This window comes from Camelus ferus, chromosome X, assembly GCF_009834535.1.
Source record: "Camelus ferus isolate YT-003-E chromosome X, BCGSAC_Cfer_1.0, whole genome shotgun sequence".
Classification (NCBI taxonomy): Eukaryota; Metazoa; Chordata; class Mammalia; order Artiodactyla; family Camelidae; genus Camelus; species Camelus ferus.
This window is the reverse complement of record NC_045732.1, coordinates 37790921-37810975: the sequence shown is the minus strand read 5'-3', so window position 1 is coordinate 37810975 and position 20055 is coordinate 37790921. Positions and strand designations below refer to the sequence as shown.

General features: G+C 51.6%; 1 long non-coding RNA gene across 1 annotated transcript in view; it reads right to left on the bottom strand.

Annotated features, from left to right (window-relative positions):
• Positions 1 to 571: 571 nt before the first annotated feature.
• LOC116662025 overlaps positions 572 to 20055 on the bottom strand; it is a 60045-nt gene continuing 40561 nt past the window's right edge. Inside the window, exon 5 of the long non-coding RNA XR_004318003.1 lies at positions 572 to 2760. This is a non-coding gene — a long non-coding RNA (uncharacterized LOC116662025). The remainder of the gene's footprint in view (positions 2761 to 20055) is intronic.

Genomic DNA, 20055 nt, shown 5'->3' with positions numbered 1-20055 from the left:
CCACGCCCTGCAGGCCATGAAGCTGTGATGAGCGGCCCCCTCCGAGTGTACTTATATTGCCAAGTCTCCCGCTGCGTTCCCCTTTTTGCTGAGGCAGTAGAAATGGTGGGTTTGGGGAGTGCTGACTGTGTAATTGACCAAAGGAGAGGAAGTGATGGAACAGGGTGGAGAGGAGAGCTCAGCCCTGAAGGGGCCGGGAGAGGAAGAGGAGGGAGGGAAGTGACAGGGACGAAGGATGGCCGGGAGGAGCAGGAGAAACTGCAAAGGCAGAGGTATCAGCTCCGAAACCTAGGGTGTTTCCCGGGAAGGGGAAATAAGGATACACAACTCGGAGAGCAAGTCTTGTCATAACAAGGCTTGTCGGCGTGCACCTGCATCACCTGGAAGGAGAGCGGTGCTGTGAGCCCGGGGGCTCTGATTGGGTGGGTCTGGGCGGGGTCCGAGCATCTGTGTTTCTAACACGCTTGCAGATGCTGTTGCTGCTGGTCTGAGGACCACACTTTGAGCAGTAAGGATTTATAGTAATTTTCAAATTCATTCTCTCCTTTAATCCTCACAATGACCCTGTTTTACAGACGAGGGAATTGAGGCTCGCAGGTGCCAAGTAGCTTGTGTGAGGTCTCCCGACCAGCCAGCCCATGGCTTTCTGTTGAGTATGTAGACCTGCATCCCAGAGTGAACAGGAGAACATGTCCCAAAGTTGGGGGCCGGGGAGGATGGATCAAGCTCAAAGGGTTGGGGGATGCCTGGGATGTGTCCTGGATGTGAGCCCAGAGGCCTGGTTTTTCAAGTACCAAGAAGCCAAGACACCAGAAGGAAAGAAATGGCCAGTGGTGGTATGAGGTGTGGTGTGCTGTCAAACAGGGTAGGATTAAAAAGAGCAGTTGATTATATCGTCTGTAAGCCTCGGCAAAGCTGGACTTTGTTACTAAGCTGTGTGCCTGGAATTTCTCAACCTGGGTATCAGTTGTCTCTTGGAAAATGCTCACACTTTGTAAGATCAGATCTTTGTGTTCTACCTGCAAATGTCTTGATTTGGATTCGCAGAGGAGGAGGGGCTGCCAAGTGAGAGTAATCCATAGAACTGTGTTTGGAAGAAAGGACATCCTCTGCATGGATGGGTGGGCGGGTGATGGGGGTGTGTGCCGAGACGGTTAGGCATTAAGTGAGGTAATGCATGTAAACAACTTAGCAACGGGCTGTGGACTCATTGTGCAATAGTAATTGTGAATTTTATTACTAAATCACAGAGGTATCTTGAAATATGACATAAGAGCTTGATGGCAAGGACCTCCCTGCGATGTGTCAGCAACACCTCTGAGAAACATCTAAGTGAGGAGCCTTAAGGATATTGTAAGTTCTTACACAGCTTAGAATCTACTGGGGAGATGCCAAATTATAAAGCGACTCCTAAGCAATGAGCCAATTCAGGTGTCTGCAAGGGCTTCACATCGGCTAGAGTCGCGATGCGGGGAGGTGGGGGGGGGGGTCCTGTCTGGGAAGACCATGCAGAAGATGGAGGCAGAGGATGCGGCAATAAGTCTGCAGTAGTGGTCCTCCAAGAAGCAGGTGTCAGGAGACAATTAAATGTGCCAGGATTTTTATTAGAGGAAATGCCTGTGAGAGAAATAGGGAGGGAACTGGCAAAGGCTGGGAGAACAGAAAGGCTGTGATGCGGTCTGACCTGAGTGAAGGCGAGAGGGCAGGGAGGTGGGCGGGAGCATCCCAGACTGTCCAGCAGACTCTGGAAAGTTCAGCCAGGCCGGCAGGCTGTCCTCAAACCCAAGTCAGCTGTCAGAGGAGTCCTGTTTCTCCTGAGCGTGGTGCCTGGCTCGGTCATTGGCTGGGGCGGCCGGTGGGAGGTGTAGCCTCGGCCCAAATCCTGGGATGGATTCCAGAGCTGGGCAGCTGGGGCCCTTATGCATTTAGGTTCCCTTAAGTTGGAGGGCTGTGAGGCACGGTTTCCAAGACTGTCACTTTCCAATAAATTGCCTACCAGCCGGGAAAAGCCCTTGAATTCTGTTGGGACAGGGGCCCCAAGCCAACAGCAGTGCCTCGCCTGTACTTGTCCCTCCAGAAATATTTGATAAATGAGTGTAAAACTGGAAAGTTAATCCATCCTGAAGTGTTTGCTTTCCTTTTGCTAAATATACTTTCCAAATGAGATTGATTCCTTTCTTTCCAAAAGTTTTCCCTTTTGTGACATTCATCTATGTTTGCAAGAATCGCCAGCGCCTGGAAGAGCCTGCTGTGGAACTCTGACGGGGTGAGAGGCCCGAGGCCTTGTCCGCTGTGCGTGGACAGCATGGCCCTGTTGCATGATCTCACCCGGGAAAAGCCTTGGTCCAGCAGAGCCACCTTGGGGTCACATCTGCCATGAGACAGGAGTCCAAGAAAAGGCTCCCTTGCTTCTAGAAGGAAAGTCCCTGTAAGTCTTTCATTGTGTGGCTCACTCCCATCCCTGCCCCTCTGCCCCACAGGCAGCACATCGTCCCCTTGGAGACCGTGTCCACAGCAGAAAGCCTTCGGCAGATACAACAGCCAGATGAAGGAGGGGGCTTTGGAAGCGGGCAAGTGCCGGCCGACTGGGCATGCTATTAGGAGAGACCTGGCCTCCAAGCCCCCAGGACTCGCAGCATCCAGCCCCCAGGGGCGGCCTCTGCCCTGTTTCTCTAGGGGCTGCGGAGCCAGCCGGGACGTGTTTTCCTCTGTGGATGCAGGCAGACGCTCTCCATCCATCTTCCACACACGTGCTTCTGCCTGGAGAGGAAGATAAAGCGGCTTGTTCCTCGTGCGCTAATACATTACTGTGGTGTGGCCTGTGGCAAACAGCGCTGATTACTGAGTGTGTAGGTGGATGCGTGTGCATGCGTGCACGTGTGTGTCGGCACGCACGTTGGGGGGGGGTGATGCCTAAGACAGGATGGTGTCAGGGGTGCTAAATTTCTCTCCTGACAGCTGTGTGGTGAGAATATATGGAACCACATCTCTCAGTGCTAATAACCTAGAATCCAAAAACAATAGCAATAATAATATTAGGTGGCACTTAAATAACACTCGCTATGCCCGAGTCCTGCTCTGAACCCTCTGTATGTATAAGAATTCATTTAACCCTGGCAATGCCTGGTGAGGGAAGTCCTACTAGCATTCCCAGTTTACAGGTGGGCAGGGGCTCTGGACCCAGACTGTGTCCCTGATACTGATGCCTTGGGCACCAAGCTGCCGGAGCGGATGGCTCAGTGGAGTGCTGGATGGAGCCTTGCCTGAAGCGGGCGTCCCAGGAGGTCAGGGCTGATGGAAGGCAGTGAGGGGAGGGGTCCCAAGGGGCCGGAGAAGCTGAGTGACAGAGGGGAGGGGTTGAGTGACAGCCATGCAGGAGAGATGGCAAAGCCAGTGACCCAGGCGTCCCAGATCAGAGAGGGAAACAGTGGATCATGGGACAAGAGGAGCTGAGGTCAGACAACCCTGTGGAGAGCTCAGACCCCGCTTTGGGGAAGGAGAGGGGCTCAGAGTGTGGCCCGGCCCAGAATGGCGAGTTCGCATTAAGGATGCCTGCTGTCCTCACGAGGGGCTCCGAGGAGGAGAGGCAGGCTCTGGGATTCTGCGTTAGACTGAGTTGGCAGGGTGTCACCCCCCCCCCCCGGCCAGTCCCCTGCCACCGCAGGCGGACAGGGACGCATCACTTTCAGGACAGGGGTCAGGGGAAGGTCTTCAGTGGGAGGCAGGCCGTGGGTTGAGGGACTGCGTTCCACATCCCCGCCTGGGAGCATGTGGCCCCCAGCCAAGCCTACATGAGAAATTGATTACGTGGCCAACTTGACCGCTTAAGGCCTCGACAAGCGGAGAGCAGCATCTATAAAATGCCGCCCCCCACGCCGAGCGCTCCGGCGGCCTCTGTTTGAAGGTAAGTCCATCCATAAGCCTGCCGTCACTCTGGGCTTAATGTACATGATTTCTGGCATTTACAGCAGCGCAGCTCCAAACGCTGGAAGAAACTCCAGCAGAATAATTTGCCAGGGGAAGGCGTGCCGAGTGGCAATTGCTCATGGCACATCTGAACAGCGACAGCTCCCGGGCCAACAAGCTCCCTGACGATGCTGGCCCCCCGGTCTCTCTCGGCTGCTCACCCCACCGCTAAGGAGGGGTTTTCTGAGATGGAGACTGTGTGTTCTGCGGGCTTTTACTCCATGCGTAGGGGCTGATGTTAGGGGTCTTTGAGCCCCTGAGTTGAGGTGGAAGCTGGAGGTGGGGGCAGTGGGCCAGGCTGGGCTGCACGTGCTTCTCAGCTTGCAGCCAGCACAGCAGAGGGAGGGGGGTTGGTCCTTGGGGCCCTAGGGATTTTCTAGGATGTTGGCACCCTCCACTTTGATTCCAGGAGAGCCACGATGGTGCAGCCTTGTCCCTTGGCTGGAGGGGTTGAGGGGAAGTCACCACCCTCAGCTCTGGGGGCTGCCTGCTCCCCCTGAGCCCCTGAGAGCATCACCAGCATCTATGGCCTCCGGCTCTCTCCCCGCTGCTTCTGTTTCTCTGAATCTCTGTCATTTTCCTGTTGCTGTGTCTCTCCCTTTCACCACCTCTCTGGGTCTCGCTCCTTTCTGTCTCTGTGTGTCTCGGCTTCGATCTGTGTGTGTCCCCAAATCTCTTGGCCTCTGTGTGTCTCTCTGGCTCTCTGTGTCTCTTACTTCCTGTCTCTCGCCCTCTCACTGTCTCTCTGTCTGTTTCTATTTTTCCCTCTCTCTCTCTTGTTGTCTTTCTTTTCCTCCTTCTCTCTCTCAATTTCTCAATATTTTTTTCTGTTTCTCTCCTGGATCTTGTGGCAGTGCACAGCCTGAGCATGCGTCCTAGGACTGTGGAACCAGCGAGCCCAGCACTGCATTTCTTTTCCTCACCCAGCATCTCCCTCAGCCCCGCCCGCCTCCCTGCCTCAGCAGTGAGCGAGGGCTGCAGTCAGACCAGGTGGCCTCACCTCCCTATTTTCACCACGTCTAGCTCCGGGGCTCCTGGCTGGGGGCTTTAGCTCTCTGAGCAGGTTGGAGAAATGTGCACACAAGCGTGCACTCCAGAAGCAAGGCCTTCTGGTGCTGCCCTGGCCATTATCTCTGCTGCGGGGACCATCTTCTTTCCTCCTGCCTCCTTTAATAATTTGACTTTAGGGTTTTGATGTCTACCCACGTGATTCAAGTATGACCCCCTTGATTTGGGTCTGGATGATATGAACATCTCATACCTTACGTTATTAACTCATCAAATCCCCAGGACATCCCTATGAGGTAGTTACTATTATTATCCCCACTTTACAGATCGGGAAAGCTGAGGCACAGAGAGGTGGTTTCCCCAGGAGACCAGATGAGTAAGTGGCAGAGCTGGGATTTGTATCCAGGAAGACTGGCTCCGGAACTCCATTCATAACCATCACGCTATGCCCAGTCTCCTCCAGCGCGTGGTGAGAAACACATTCAAGTGACCCCCATCCCCCAGCATCAGGAACGCTGACTTTCATCCCTCCTCAAACACTCCATTTTTAGAAATAAACTCTGAATGTCAACTCGTACTGATTCTTGCAGTGGTTTGGATGTCTTTAAAAGCCCACATTTTACAGCCTCTGGTCTTAAATTTGCTACTTTTTGGGATAAATGCCAAATAGCACAGCAAAAAAAAAAAAAAAAAAAAAAGAGAGAGAGAGAGATCCTAAAAGAGACAGGCCGGGCCTTCTCTGTAAGCCCAGCCCCTGAGAAAAATCTTCACCTTGTAGCCAACAAGAGCAATAAAAGCTTCCTCCTCAGTGGGCAAAGAGTAGGGGTGTGGAACATAGTCAATTTTTTTGGTAGCAGCAACCAGGCAGTTGACAAAAAACTCATCAGGACATTTGTAAGCCCAAGGCTGCCTAACTGGCTTCCCAGTCTGCTCACTCCTTCTTTGCAAAGCAGCCAGAGCCATGCAAATATGACCATAGCACTGATCTGTTTTTAAGCCCCCAATAGCGTCCCATCACTTTTAGGCTAAAAAACAAACTTGAGGTGGTTGTGCTGCACAATCTGGCCCCTTTAGACATCTTCAGACTCATCTACCACCTCTGCCATCCCTGTACCCACTGGACTCCACCCACACTGGCCTCACAGAGCCTTCTGGACCCCAGGGCCTTTGCACATGCTGTTCACTCAGCTCAAAATACTCTCCTCCAATCCCCTTTGAGCCAGGTCAGTGCTTCTCATAGTGGAGTCCTGAGAACAGCAGCATCACCTCATCTGGGACCTTGTTAGAAATCAAATGCTCAGGCCCCACCCCAGACCTGCTGAATCAGACACTCTGGGGGTGGGGTCCAGCACTCTGAGCTCTAACCAGCCACTCAGGGGACTCTGATGCCCACTGAAGGCTGAGAATTCTTGAACCACTCAGCCCGTCCCTGTCTTCCATGTTTCAGCTCTCACCACGTTTTATGCTCACAGAGATGACCCCCTTCCACCTGGGTGCAGGTTGAGGGCCTTTCCTGCAAAGGAACTGTTTCAGTTTGCAATTGTACAAGTGTTGTGCCTGTCTCTCTGACTAGATTGTAAGGTCCACGGGGTCAGGGATCATACCCATTTTGTTCAGAACATGGATCCCCAGAACTCTGTAAGATGCCTGACACCCAAATGACACCATGTTGACTGAATGAGTGAATGGAGGTTGAATCCTAGCCCTGACACCACTGACTCCCCTGGATCCTGGCCTCCTGTCTGTTACATGGGGGCACCAAAGCTGGCCTCTGACCTCCTGGACCCACTGTGATGGGGAGAACAGTCACCGCCAGCAGCAGCAGTAGCAACAGCGCCGCCACCAATAGCGCTCACAATGGGCCAAACGCTGTCCCAAGCACTTTACAGATGCTAAGTACAGGGAAAGGGCATTGTCAAGTCTGCGCAGATGTGGAGATTTCTGCTCCAATCACCCCGGGGAAAGGAGGTGGGGGATGAAGTTTAGGTGTGGCCTGAGGCAGCCCGTGGGGCATCAAGTGACCTCAGTATATGGCACCTTAAAAAGCACAAGCTCCTGGAAGCAGAAGTTCTTCCCACTTTACACATCGTCTTAGTCAGCTCTGGCTGCCGTAACAAGATGCCACAGGCTGAGTGGCTTAACCAACGGACATTTATTTTTCACAATTCTGGAAGCTGGGCGTCCAAGATCAAAGTGCTGGCAGATTTGGCGTCTGGTGAGTGCTCCCTTCCTGGCTTGCAGGTGGCTGCCTTCTCACTGTGTCCGCACAGGGCAGGGAGAGCTCTGGCCTCTTCCTCCTCTCATTAGGATGCTAATTCCCTCTAAACCTAATCACCTCCCAAAGGCGCCACCTCCAAATATCATCACACTTGGGGGGCAGGGCATCAACATATGAATTCGGAGGAGACACAAATATTCAATCCATAATGCACATCATTCAGGGCCCCGGGACTGTGCTGAAGGCATCTTGACGGTCTGGATCAAAACCCCTGGGACGTAAGGCTCCTGGATTCCGGGCCTGATGGGTCTTCACCTCCCCTCCCACCTCTGCAGTGGAGGGAACTCCAGAGCAAAAGCTGTGCAAACTCTTAAAACCAGAAGCCACTGCAAAGGACTTCAGCCAAGCCATGAAGTGGGGGTGGGGGAGGAGTCATGTTCTGAACATGTCCTGATGGCACCTGATCATCTCCAGGACCACAGCCACTTGTACAGGGTCCAGGGGGATGGGTCACATGGAGACAGAGGAAGGGGTTCAGGACTGGGTCGGCAGTGGTATTATCTCCTCACAAACTTAGGATGAGAGACAGACAAATAAATGGCTTCAGAAAAAATCAGCTCAGGGCTTACTTCCCCACACTTGCCCAACCTGCTCTTAGCAGCTTCTGCAGGCCCCCGGGGTTCTTAGGGACATAATGGGCAAGTCTTCCTTGCTAACAGCCTGGGATGGTCTCAAAGGATAAACCTACACCGGAGAGACCTGGACGAGCACGGGAGAGGAGGTGCTTCCTCCGGGACAGGGCTCCTCCAGCTCGCGCGCTCCAGAGCGCCGGCGGGGCCTGGGGCTGCCGCCTGGAGGGAGGTGGGTGCGGTTTCCCTGGCAACCTTGCCCTCCAGCCACCTCTTTCTGCATTAGTGTAGCGGACCATCCCTTCTCCATCTCGGTGTGCACCAGCACCTATGGGCTTTCCCTGCCAATCCCTGCACCCGCGCCCTTTGCAGGAGGAGTGCCCTGCCCTCGCGGTCCTGCAGCTGCTTCGTCTGTCACAACGAGGGCAAACAAGCCTGCGAATTTATGTTCCCCTGGTGTGGCCCTTGTCCAGTAACTGATGGGTGTGTGTACTGGTGGGATCCTCACTCCGGCTCCATGCTCCTGATGGGGACAACCCTGAGGTATGAACTCTGCTGTCCCCAAAGTCACCCTCCAGGTGGCTTTGCCTGATTTCACACCGTCATTCAGCTCCTCTCCACCAGTCCCGCTCCCTGACTCCCCTACTGGGTTTTCCTGAGAACATTTACTAAAAAGTCATTCTGACATGAATCCTTGGTCCCAGTGCTTGCTTCTGGGGAACCCACCCTCAGTTTCAGCAGCCTGAGTCATTCAAATCACAGCGATGACAACAACGGCTGTTTGGGGAACACTTGCCACGTTCTGAGCTCTTTACAAATAGCCTGGCCCCTGGCTCTACTGTGTCTTGTTTTTGAGGGCACTAACTTCATTCACGAGGGCTCCACCCTCATGCCCTGTTCTCCTCTCAAAGGCCCCACCTCCTAATACCATCACCCTGGGGGTTAGGTTTTCAACATATGCATTTTGGTGAGATGCAAGCCTGCAGTCCACGGCGCAGGCCTAGGAGTGGTCACAACATCCAGCTGTTGCTGCCCCTGGGTGTGTCACCATTCACTGTGACTTCCCTTAACCCTACCCCCTCCCCCTGTAAATAGCCTCTTTGTTCGCTCTCTTCAATTAAATCTTCTGAGTGTGTGATTTGTTCCCGCTGAGTCCCTGACAGATATAATTTAATTTTCTTGACGTCAGCTCATCACTCCAGTCCAGTGAAATCTTTTCTGGGCTTAGTTTTGCATCCATCACAACAGCTTGTATTTCCAGCTTTGTTTTACCTGGAAATCTGCTAAACAAGCCTCATTTCCTGTCCAAAGTCAACCAAGTCCTACACCGCCCAAGTGCCTGCAAGGGGATGTCCTGAAAAGCCTAGCCGGGGCGTTAGCAGGGAGAGTAACCGCTACCACCTCTGAACCGACCAGACGTGCCATCTCCCTCCCACTCAGGACATGCTGGAGGACTGGGGCCTGGTGGGAGGAGAGGAAGTAGAGAGGACAGAGAGGTGAGTCCGGGAGAGTGGCTGAGTCACGTGTAAGACAGGACATCAAGTGGAGATGCGTGAACTTCTGCCACCTGTGGGAGAGGAGGCGGTCTCTGTGATAATCCAGCCCCTACGGAAGTATCGGGTTCTTCCACTCCCGCAATAAGCCAGTCAGTGTGAGATCTGGCCTTACAGCTCTTTCTTGCTGGAGACTCCCACTGAGCTGCCTTTACACGAGTTGGCCTGAATGAGTTCCATGCAAAACGGGTAATGAGGCACCTTCTATGTCTTCATCTGAATCACTAAAAAAAAAATAACATTACTCGGTGCAAGGCTAGCTACGGAGTTCAGCTCGCCACCTGAGACCTCCCCGAAGACACATGAGCACATACCAATCCTTGTGGAAGGCGCCGCGAGCACTCACTGCCATCCTTACTGTCCTCTTCCTCCTGGCCACGTGGCTAATCCTCATCTCCCAGCCCCTTGTCTGGTGGTCCCACATGACTGAATTCTGGCCGGTGGAATGTGGGTGGAGATCATATACACCATTTCTAGTCCTGGCTTGCTAAAATCTCCCCCACAAGATTCTCCTGTCTTTCTCTTCTCCAGGAGCCTCGGAGGCCAGAAATTAAAGATGGCAGCATCATAAGATGGAGGGACCCATGTGTCCAAATGACTCTATGGAGCAAGGCCCCCCTTTGCTGATTACATTGTGCTGTAATGTATGCAATTTTGTTGCTGGAGCCACTGAGATGTGGGGGATGTTTGTTACTACAGTTAATCTACACTAACTAATACCAGAATGGGGAACAGAAGTGGGGTTTAAGTCCGCACAAAGTTATTTGATCAGTTACAATTTAGCAAACTATACTATAAGCCGACCCACTTTTGTCCATATTTTCTGTAAGAATAACCTGTGAGATTTTGTGAAATGCTTTCAGAAATCAGGAATCCTTATGTGTATTAATTTTCCCTGCTCAACTGGGTGACTATTTCTGATTTATCTATAAAAAAGATACACAGTACACTTGGTCTGACTTGTATATAATGAATCCATGCTAGTTCTCAGTCATCTTTCCTCCCTCCCTCCCTTCCTTCCTCTGCCCCCTTTTCTTTCTTCCTTTTGCCAAGAAATAAGAAAAAAAAAAGCCTCTAAGACAGTTGACATTTTTTTTTCTAGGAATCATTCTCAATTTTATGGTTCTATAATTCTTCAAAAATCTATATTTCTCCCTTTTTTTTTGAAAAGCAAGACATTTGTTCTTTTTCAGTAGATTCAGCTTCCACAAACATAGAAAAAGATATGTGTTTCGACCACTTCACAGAAAATGCTAGAACCTTACAGCAGTTTAACTCCATTTACTCCCTTCCGCCATAGTAACTTACATTTACTGAGTGCGTGCCATGTGCTAGGGGTTCTAAGTGCTGCATTTGTACTGGCTCATTCAATCCTCACTGCAACCCTATGAGGCTGGTGATTTATTATTCCCATTCTACAGTTGAGAACACTGAGGCACAAAGAGGCGAAGCAATCTCCCAAGGGGTTCCCAGCTTACCAGTGGCAGAGCTAGGATTCAAATCCCAGCAGTCTACCCTCAGAGGCCACATGGTCAACACTATACGGTGGCCTCTGCCAACCTGTAGGCTGTGTTTGGTTTGTTTTAATCATGTTTTTCCTCCTTTCCTAAATGTATCATCGCTACTTTCCCCCTTCCTAGCAGTGTCCCGGTGAACAGAAAGAGGCACCCCAGCCCAGTGGGATTCCACTATCAGGCTGGACAAGGAAACCCAGACCACCAGGCACTTAAAGCCATTCCCCCACCCCATCGTCTCCCCGACCCTGTCCTCAGCAAGAAGAAAGACTGCATCCTCGGCCACCACTGCCTAGCCCTGACATCGGTGAAGTCCACTGAAGCCACTGTCTTGGACACCCACTCAGTTGCTACCTGGTAACTTCCCTTGGAGCACTTTGGGGGGCAAAGGAGAGGGAACATGCCTGCAATGTAATTAACACTATAACAACTTGTTTCCCCCTTGGAGAATTACACCATTAGCTGCTTCAATTGTGCATGAAATATAAATTACATTACTCGGAGGCATCATGTCGGAGCAGACGCGATGCTAAGTGATGAGGCTCTCCACGGTGCATCCCACTCCCTAGCCAGCGGGTCAAAAGGAACACGAGCCCTGAGGCCTAAAGCCAGCCCATCTGCCCCGCGATCTCCCTGGCTGTTCCAGCCTCAGAGGAGCCGCAGTGGAGAATCTTTCCCGGGTGGTCCAGGAAGCCACAGCCAGAGAACATCATCCCCAACCCTTTTTCACTTTCTGAAAGGGTTTGGAGCCGTGCACCAAGCCTCTTCTCAACCCCAGCCCAGACACAAGCAGGAAAAAGAGGCTGCTTTCCTTATCACGTGTGTGTGTGTGTGTGTGTGTGTGTGTGTGTGTTTAGGTTAGAGGAACCAGTCCAGAGTATTAACCTGTCAGGCTGGGTGGGAAGCAGGTGGGCAAATCTCCTTAAGCAGGAGGGAAGGGAGGGAGGGAATCCTTCACGAGTCAGATCCAAAGTTGTCCCCAGCGCCCATTCACCCTGCCGTCCGTTAATTCGCCTTGCTGAAAGGCTCCCGTCCCCCACCTGGGCCAGGCCACACAGTGCCCTACTTTGTCTCGGTGCCAGCTGTCTGGCACCGACCTAAGCCAGCTCGAGACCCTCACTCTGCGTATCATCAGGGCTGGGTTGATAAACTGCCGAGAAATAGGATGTAGGGTTTTGGTCTGTCGTCTTTCTTTGAAGAGAGTGAAGACCTTTCCAAATCCTGGTGTCCTGAGAAGGCGTCTTGGCTTTGTCAGAAGAGACACGGGTTGATTTGTATCTGTTTCCATTTTGGGGGGGGGGCATCGGGGGCCATTAGCAATGGCCACAGTTGTGCTTTGTATCTGAAGCCAGCATGCTTCCGATCCAGGGGCCCCGTTCCACCTCTTCCCTAGTGCCCTGGTGCCCATTCCCCGGGGAAAAGTCGGGGTGGGGCTGTCCCTGGGTGCCAGCGGCAGCTGGCCGGGAAGGCTCAGAGCCAGCCCCCATCTCACCAGAGCTCCTGTTAGGGCAGGAAGTTTGGAAACCCAGCCTGAAGCTGCAGGAGAAATTTCGGAAAATATCGTGCAATTACCCTAATGACAGCTGTACAAATCACACAACCACCTCTCAAATCCCCTGCCACCAAGCAGAGCCAAAAACAGGAAGAGCCAAAACCCACATATGGATTCAGGGAGACCTCTGGAAGCTGTCCCTATGGAGGGCCTGGGCGGGGGAGGGGTAGCCAGCGCTGAGAAGGCTGCCAGGGCTTTGCCCGGGCGGGAGGCGACCACCTCAGGACCACCCCCTCCGGCACAAGCCTATTTCAAGGACCCCCAGCCCACAGAGGTCCGACCGTCTGCTTTCTCTGCCAGGCTTCCAGCCTCATGCTCCCTCCCAGAGCAGAGCATTCTGGGAGGCTCTGAACAGGACCTCCAGGGGATAGGGTGACAGCTGTCAGTTCCTGGTATTTCTCTGGCTTGGGAAATCTCCTCCATTCTGTACATCTAAATATTTGCTTGGAGTTTGATCAAGACCCAGATCAAGTCTGTCCTCCTTTCCTCACAGAGCTGTCTTGGGCTCCCACACTCTGGTCTGAACACCTAACAACATGCAACGGTGCTGTGCAGTCCACCTCTTGATTCCCAGTTCCCTTAGAACCATCTGCTGCGAGAAATCACCCAACTGCCACACGGGGGACAGGAGGGTTCCGTTTCAGATATCTTGCTCTCACTGGCTCTCTCTCTTTCTCTGTCTGCACCAGATTTCTAGGCACCCAGTAGGTGTTTAATCATAGATCCACGGGGCAGTGGGAAAGGATTGTTCTTCAATCGTCTGATTTTGTGGGATAGAATTCTAGGCAGGTATTCATGGCTCCATTTTCCAGATTGGGAAACTGAGACTTGAGAGGCACAGAGGTAGTTAACGGGTACTTGGTGTTTGTTGAGTGCTGGTGCCAGGCTCAGGATTAGGCTCTGGGCATTACAGATAATGGGGACGTCATCCACCCTGGCCCTGGGAGGGTGGGGAGCTTATTGTTCAATGAGAGGGTAGGAGACTCGGCCTCTTTGCTTTGTGTACTGTAGATGAGAGTCACGGTTGCCGAGAAGCCGTCCCTGGGGCGTCCCACACAAATAACTGAAAAGCAAAAACCAGAGAAAGAAGATTGCTCTGAACTCTTGGCTGGAAGGGCTGTCCCTTGCCTGGAGATTAGATGAGAGCTGGGGGGACACTAGAGATAGTGTGGTTTAGCAAGGAATCAGAAAAGATGACTGATTTCTCAAGGACAAAGCAGCTTCTAATGTAATTCCGGACAACAATAGCTACCAGTTTTTGAAAGGTCACCCCGTGGCAGGCCCGCTGCGGAATCCTTTCCCCACGTTATCTCTGCAGCAGAAAAGGGTTCTGTGACCACTGTGGTCTGTTGCCAGGCTTCCCTGGGTTCCAATCCTGGTTCTATCACCTTGTGACCCTGGGGAGTCACTGAACCGCCTCTGGTTCTGTCTGTAGCAAGGGGATATAACGGCTTTTCCCTTATTGGGGTGTTATGGGGATGAAATGGATTAACACACACAGAGAGTTCAGAACCCTGCTACTCAAAGTGTGGTCTGTGGACCAGCAGCTTCTGCATCCTCCAGGAGCTCATTAGAAATGCAGGGTCTCAGGCCCTGTGCCAGACCTGCTGGATCCAAATCTATATATTTCCAAGACCCCCGAGCGGTCCCGTGCCTGCTAGAAGCGGTGGCTGGAAACGGCACCTGGAATGTAGTAAGCGCTCTGCAATTGCTGGCTCTGGATAGTGTTATTATTTATTATCCCATGTAATCCCACAGCAAACCCACAGGGCAGGAAACCGCAACTCCAACAAGGTAAGTATGCTGCCCCCCGCTCCCACAGACAGGAGGCAGGATTCCAGTGCAAAGACAGTCAACATCCAGCCCTCTGTGCCCGGAACTCAGGGGGTTTCAGAGCTACAAGCAAGATGGCCTCAGGGAAGCGAGTGCAGATTCGGTGGGTCACCATAGTTGCAGGTAACTCCGAGCCTCTGGGGCCCTGGTTACCGGGGCACAGCATCATTGCAACATGCATTTTTTTTTTTCTTATTGCGGTTAAATACAAATGTCAGAAAACTGACCATTTAAAGTATACAATTCATAATGTTCTGCAACCATCACCACTTTCTAGTTCCAGAACTTTTCCAAGCCCTAGACCCATCAGCCATCACCCCCCCAGTCCCCTCTCCCACTAGCCCTTGGCAACTACTTATCTATAGATTTGTCTATACTGGACATTTCATATGAATGGAATGGACAGTATGTGGTTTTTTGTGTCTAGCTTCTTTCACTCAACAGTGTTTTCGAGGTTCATCCACATTGTAGCATGTGTCAGAGTTTCATTCCTTTTCACGGCTGAGTAATATTCCATCACGTGGCTAGACCACATTTTTGTTTACCCATTCATCCCCTGATGGACATTTTGGCTGTTTCCATCTTTGGCTACTGTGAATAATATTGCTATGAACATTCACGTACAAGTATCCGTTCGAGTCCCTGCTGTTAATTCTTTGGGGTCTATACCTAGGCATGGAATTGCTGGGTCATGCAGGAGTTCCACATTTAACTTGTTGAGGAACAAGGTGCATTTGTAAGTCCCTCTATGTGTTGGGCACTGAAAAAACCCTTAAGATCTAGAGAGAAGCACCACCCAGACCCTGTCCTTGCAGGCATCCTCCCAGGGGCGAGTCAGCAGGCCTGCCTGTTGAGGCCCAGGTGCCCCCCACAGTCCCCTCATGTGCCAGCCCAGGCTGGAGAGCTGCCATTTTTCTTTCTCCTGCTCCGCAGCCTCCTTCAGGAAACAGGAGGAACGTTTACTCTAGGATGACCCAGCCCCAGAGATTCCTGTTGCTCAGTTACACCAAAGGAAAGCAATGGGGGCTAAAGAAACCAAGTGGAGAGCATGAAAGTGTATTGTGGTCCTTGTGGGCGGGGCCATTGGCACCAGCGAGTTAAGAGATGGAGGAGCGAAGGCAGTGGAACAAAGGGAGAGAGCATCAATTTCTGGATCCATCATTGGGGAAGGAGGGAGGGGTAACCTCAAAGCAAAAGGGCGAAAATCCCTCTTTGCTTTCAAGAGGAACTGCTGGGCCACACTTCGCCTCAGCTGGCCAGGTCTGGTGGCAGAGCTGAAATGCCAGGCGCAAAAGGGCCCACAGCGAGGTGTTCGATGCTGGGTGGTCACCATTCAGTGGCTTCCTGTGTATTCCAAGCTAATTAATAGCGTTTGGTGATTTCCCAGATTCTTCCCCTGTGACCTCTGGCCCCCTGAACAATGCCAGGTGAAGGCATTGTAGGTGGCAGGGTAGACCAGGAGACACCCCCCGACCCAGGCTGCAGCAGGAAGCCAGCTGGGCTGTCTCCCTCACCCAAGAGAAGTGAGAGCAGAGAGAGGAAGGAAGCGAAGGAGGAGAGAGCTTCTCCTGGAGGAAATAATGACCAGAAGAGCTACAGACCAGGACGAGGGGTGGCGGGCACACAAATGCTGCTGCTAAGGTTGTCGGGTAACGAACTGGAGAACGGGGGTGGGGGGGGGAAGGGTGTGAGGTCAGCGAAGGCCAGCCTCCAAGCTGTCTCGAATTATGTTTCCACTCCCTGACACAGCTGAACAGGCTGTTTTTTTTTTCTCTCTCTCCACTGTAAACACTCCAGCCTTCACCTCCACCATGCACTGAACCCCAAAGTGGGGCCCTTATCTGCCCGCCCCTCCCACCAACCTGTCCCTGTTGCCATGGAAACTATCTGGGGTAAGGTGATCTCTCTCTACACGCAACCTCCCTGCTTTCAGCACCAATCAATCAAACCCCCCAACCCCATCTCTCAGGGGGAGGTCCTAGGGGAGAGTGAGGAAGGAGAGAAATTAAACACAGGAAAAAGAACAACAACAGTAGAGAAAAATGAACAAAGAGAGGGGGTGATGTAATTCCGGCTGTTGATCAATTCCTTTTGTCCCTCCAGCAACCACACCCTTCCTGTGCTTAACTCCTCAAGGAGCCCAGGACTCTAGGGACGAGGGCTTTCCTGAGCCTCCAGGCTGGACCCAGGGCAGGATTTCTGGCCCTGGAGAACTTCTGAGGATTTGCCTTCCAACTGTCCATGCCCCTCCTCTGAAGGAAGGTCACTGGAATGACAAATCAGCCTGGTCATGGGTAATTAGAGACGGGCTGGAGCTTACCTGCCAGAATGAGCAAGGTCATACAGGGGTTGACCACTGAGGACTTATTTCCTATGGCAGATTGTATTTTGCACAAATGGCCAAAACAATAGTTTCTGCCCTCCTTGCTCTCCTGGAATCTTGTCTTGCTCGCATGCAAAGGTGGGATCTGTGTCCCTTCCGCTTGAACCTAGGCAGGCCTCATGGTGGCCTGTAAGAGTAGGGTGCCGCAGAAGTGAGGTTGTGTGACTTCCCAGGCTGGGTCACAAAAGGCAGCACAGCTTCTGCCTGGTTCTCTCTTGGGTCACAACCCTTGGGGCCCAGCCGCCATGCTGTAAGGAAGCACAGACTAGACGGAGAGGCCATATGGGGACGTTCCTGACAACAGCCCCCACTGAGATCCCAGCTAACAGTCAGCATCAATAGCCAGAGGGGCAGTGAGCAGGCTTTGAGCTGACTCCAGGGTCAGCGACCACGTGACTGAAACTACAACTAGAATCGCCTCGCTGAGCCCAGAAGCAGTGGGAGGTAGTAACACAACCTATTGGGGTTTTATGCCAATGGGCTTGGAGTGGCTTGTTTCACAGCAATAGAAAACGAGAATGAAGTTGTGACATTAGGAATCAGAAGTCTGGGTACAATGGCAAGATTTGCTGATTTGCCACAACGAGCTCACTTCAGCATCTCAACTTAACTGCCTCTAAAAACAAAGAGGTTTCATTGTTTCTTGTGACCTAGTGGATGGTTGCTTTAGAGCTGGGTATACATAGCCATTATCAGTCACTGCTCTGATTGTAAAATGCTCTCGGGGATCTAGGTGACAATGATGATCTAGATGACGATTTTGTGCTCCAAAAGAAACAGCCATCCCATTTCCACGGGGTGCTTGTCTTAGCAGTTTGCCCACGGATGACAGTCGTAACCATGCCAGCTGATAACCGGCAGGCTGTCTAGTCTTTGTTAGTTACAAAACCAGTGGACTATCTGTATGTTTTCTCAATACCTGCTTCAATTTGTGAAGTACTGGCCACTTTTTAATCCTAACTGTGCACTGGCTTCCCTGTAGGTAGCTGTCACCCTGCTTTCTGCTCCCAGTCAAACTTCTTGCAAGGTATATGCATCAGTGATTCTCAGAATCACCCCATGGGCTTGTTAAAAAGCAGATTCCTGGACTCCACCCTCGGAATTTCTGATTCAGAGGTCTGATTCAGGGATGTCCCAGAATTTGTGTTTCTCACAAGCTTCCAGATGTTGCTGATGTAGCCAGTACGGGGACCAAGCTTTTGGTAGAACTGGTATACACTGTTACCTCCATTTCTTCTCCTGTTTCCTCTTTAGCCTAGTACGATGTGATTTTTCCCTCCACCGGGGTTGGGTAGTAGTCAAATCTAATGACTTCTGCTCATTCCTTATCCTCCTTTGACATCGAAGCATCATTAAATGCCGTTGACCACTTTTTCCTTCCTGCAACTTCCTCCTCCCTTGCCTCCTGCTACGCGTATCTTGTAGTTCTGAACCCATCTCATTGCTCTTTCTTCCTTTCTTTTCCTCACTCGGCTCTCAAAGGTTGGTGCGCTCTAGTGTTCTCTTCTTCATCTTCTTTCAGACTCTACCCTTCCTGCCTGGTTCCTACCATCATCTTCCATCTACGCACCAGTGCCTTCCACGTGGATAGCTTCAGCTGTAGCCTCTCTCCTGATTTCCAGGTCCGTATTTCCACCAGCCTACTGGGGATCTTGAGCTGGGGATCTTGTATACATTCACCATGTCCAAGACCATCCTTCTACAATCTTTGGTAAACCTGCTTTACATTCTTGATCCTTTCAAAGCCAAACTATCATCAGATCCCAGCCCAGAATGCTTCTCTAATCCCCATTCTCCCTTCCAGTCTCCCTTTCCACCGTTAAGCTTGTTCGGATCCCTGGGAGCTCCCGCCTGGACCATTACCATGGCTTTCTAAATGCTTTCCTTGTGGCCAGCCTGTTGCCCTGCCATTCCATTTGTTTACACCATTACCAGTTAGATTTGTGACACTGAGATCAGATCACTTAATTCCCTGATTATTACAGTGTAATAATGACTCTCCATGACTGTAGTGGACACTACCAGCGCTCCGCCCTCTGATCTCTTTGCCATTTGGGTGGATGTGGGCTTCTGGCCTGCCCTTACTCCTGATAGCCAGTGTCTCTTTGCTGAGGGACTGCACTGAGGCCACCAGAGCCACTTCACCACTGCCATGGAGCGTGGACAGCCCAAGTTCTCCAGGGGGCAGCCTTGGACCAGTGACCAATGGCTGGGCTGCTGCCAGTCCTCCAGCCTGCTCGCTCCCATCTGGACACCCAGTCTCCAGAGCTCCCCTGCAGGATTGGGCTAATGTTGCCCTTGGAGGGACTTGGCTTCGTATGGCCTCTTGGCTGGGCTTTTGACATTTCCCTGCTTTCTTTCTCGCTCTTACTATTGACATCTTCTAATAAATCATTTTCACAAGAATCCTTGTCTCTGAATCTGCTTCTAGGGACCTTGACTTAAGTCAAGTACTTGGGGAGAAACATATAAGTACTTTAGGAGGAAACTCCTAAATCTGGAAATCAAGGCTCATCCAAATCTGGTCCGAACAATGTTTCTGGATTCATCTTTCCCGAGTTCCATGTGACACTACAGCCGCATCAAGGACTTGTATTTCCAGAAAACACTGTGTGCTTCCAGACTCCTGTGGCTGCACATGCGTTACCTTGTTCAGGCACATCAATGCAGCTCATGCTTGAAGGCCCAGCGCACATGGGAAACCTTTTGAAATCAGTCTTCTGGTGCCACTGCCCCTGTTCCTTGTGTCTTTGTCTTTTGTAATATCCCCCGGCACTGTACTTACTGAGTGAATGCACGTAAATCTGTTCCCCATATTCAGATATGAACGTCCTCAGGCGTGACCCTGTTTCATGACTTCTGGTATTCTTGGCACCTTAGTAGGTGCTTGTGATGGGCTGGATTATGTCCACCAGAAATGATATGCTGAATTCCTAACTACCGGTCTCCCACAATGTGATTGTATTTGGAGACAGAGTGTTTATCAAGTTAAGGTGGTGTCATTAGGGTGGGCCCCAATCCAGTACCGCTGGTGTCCTAATAAAAAAGGGAAATTTGCACACGGAAACATGCGTATAGGGAGCGCGCCACGCAAGGATGAAGGCAGAGATGGAGGAGATGCTTCTACAAGCCAAGGGACGCCAAAGACGGCCAGCAAACCACCGGAAGCTTGGGGAGGGGCCGGGAACAGATTCTCCCTCACACCCTCAGGAGGAACCAACCCTACTGATGCTGTGATCTTGAACTTCTGGCCTCCAGAGCAGTGAAACAGCACATTTCTGATGTTTAAGTCCCTCAACTCACAGTACTTTGTTATGCAGCCTCAGGAAACAGATACAGTGTTTAATGAATATTTGTTGAATGATTAAATTTGATGTAACAATTGTTTAGCCCTTACCG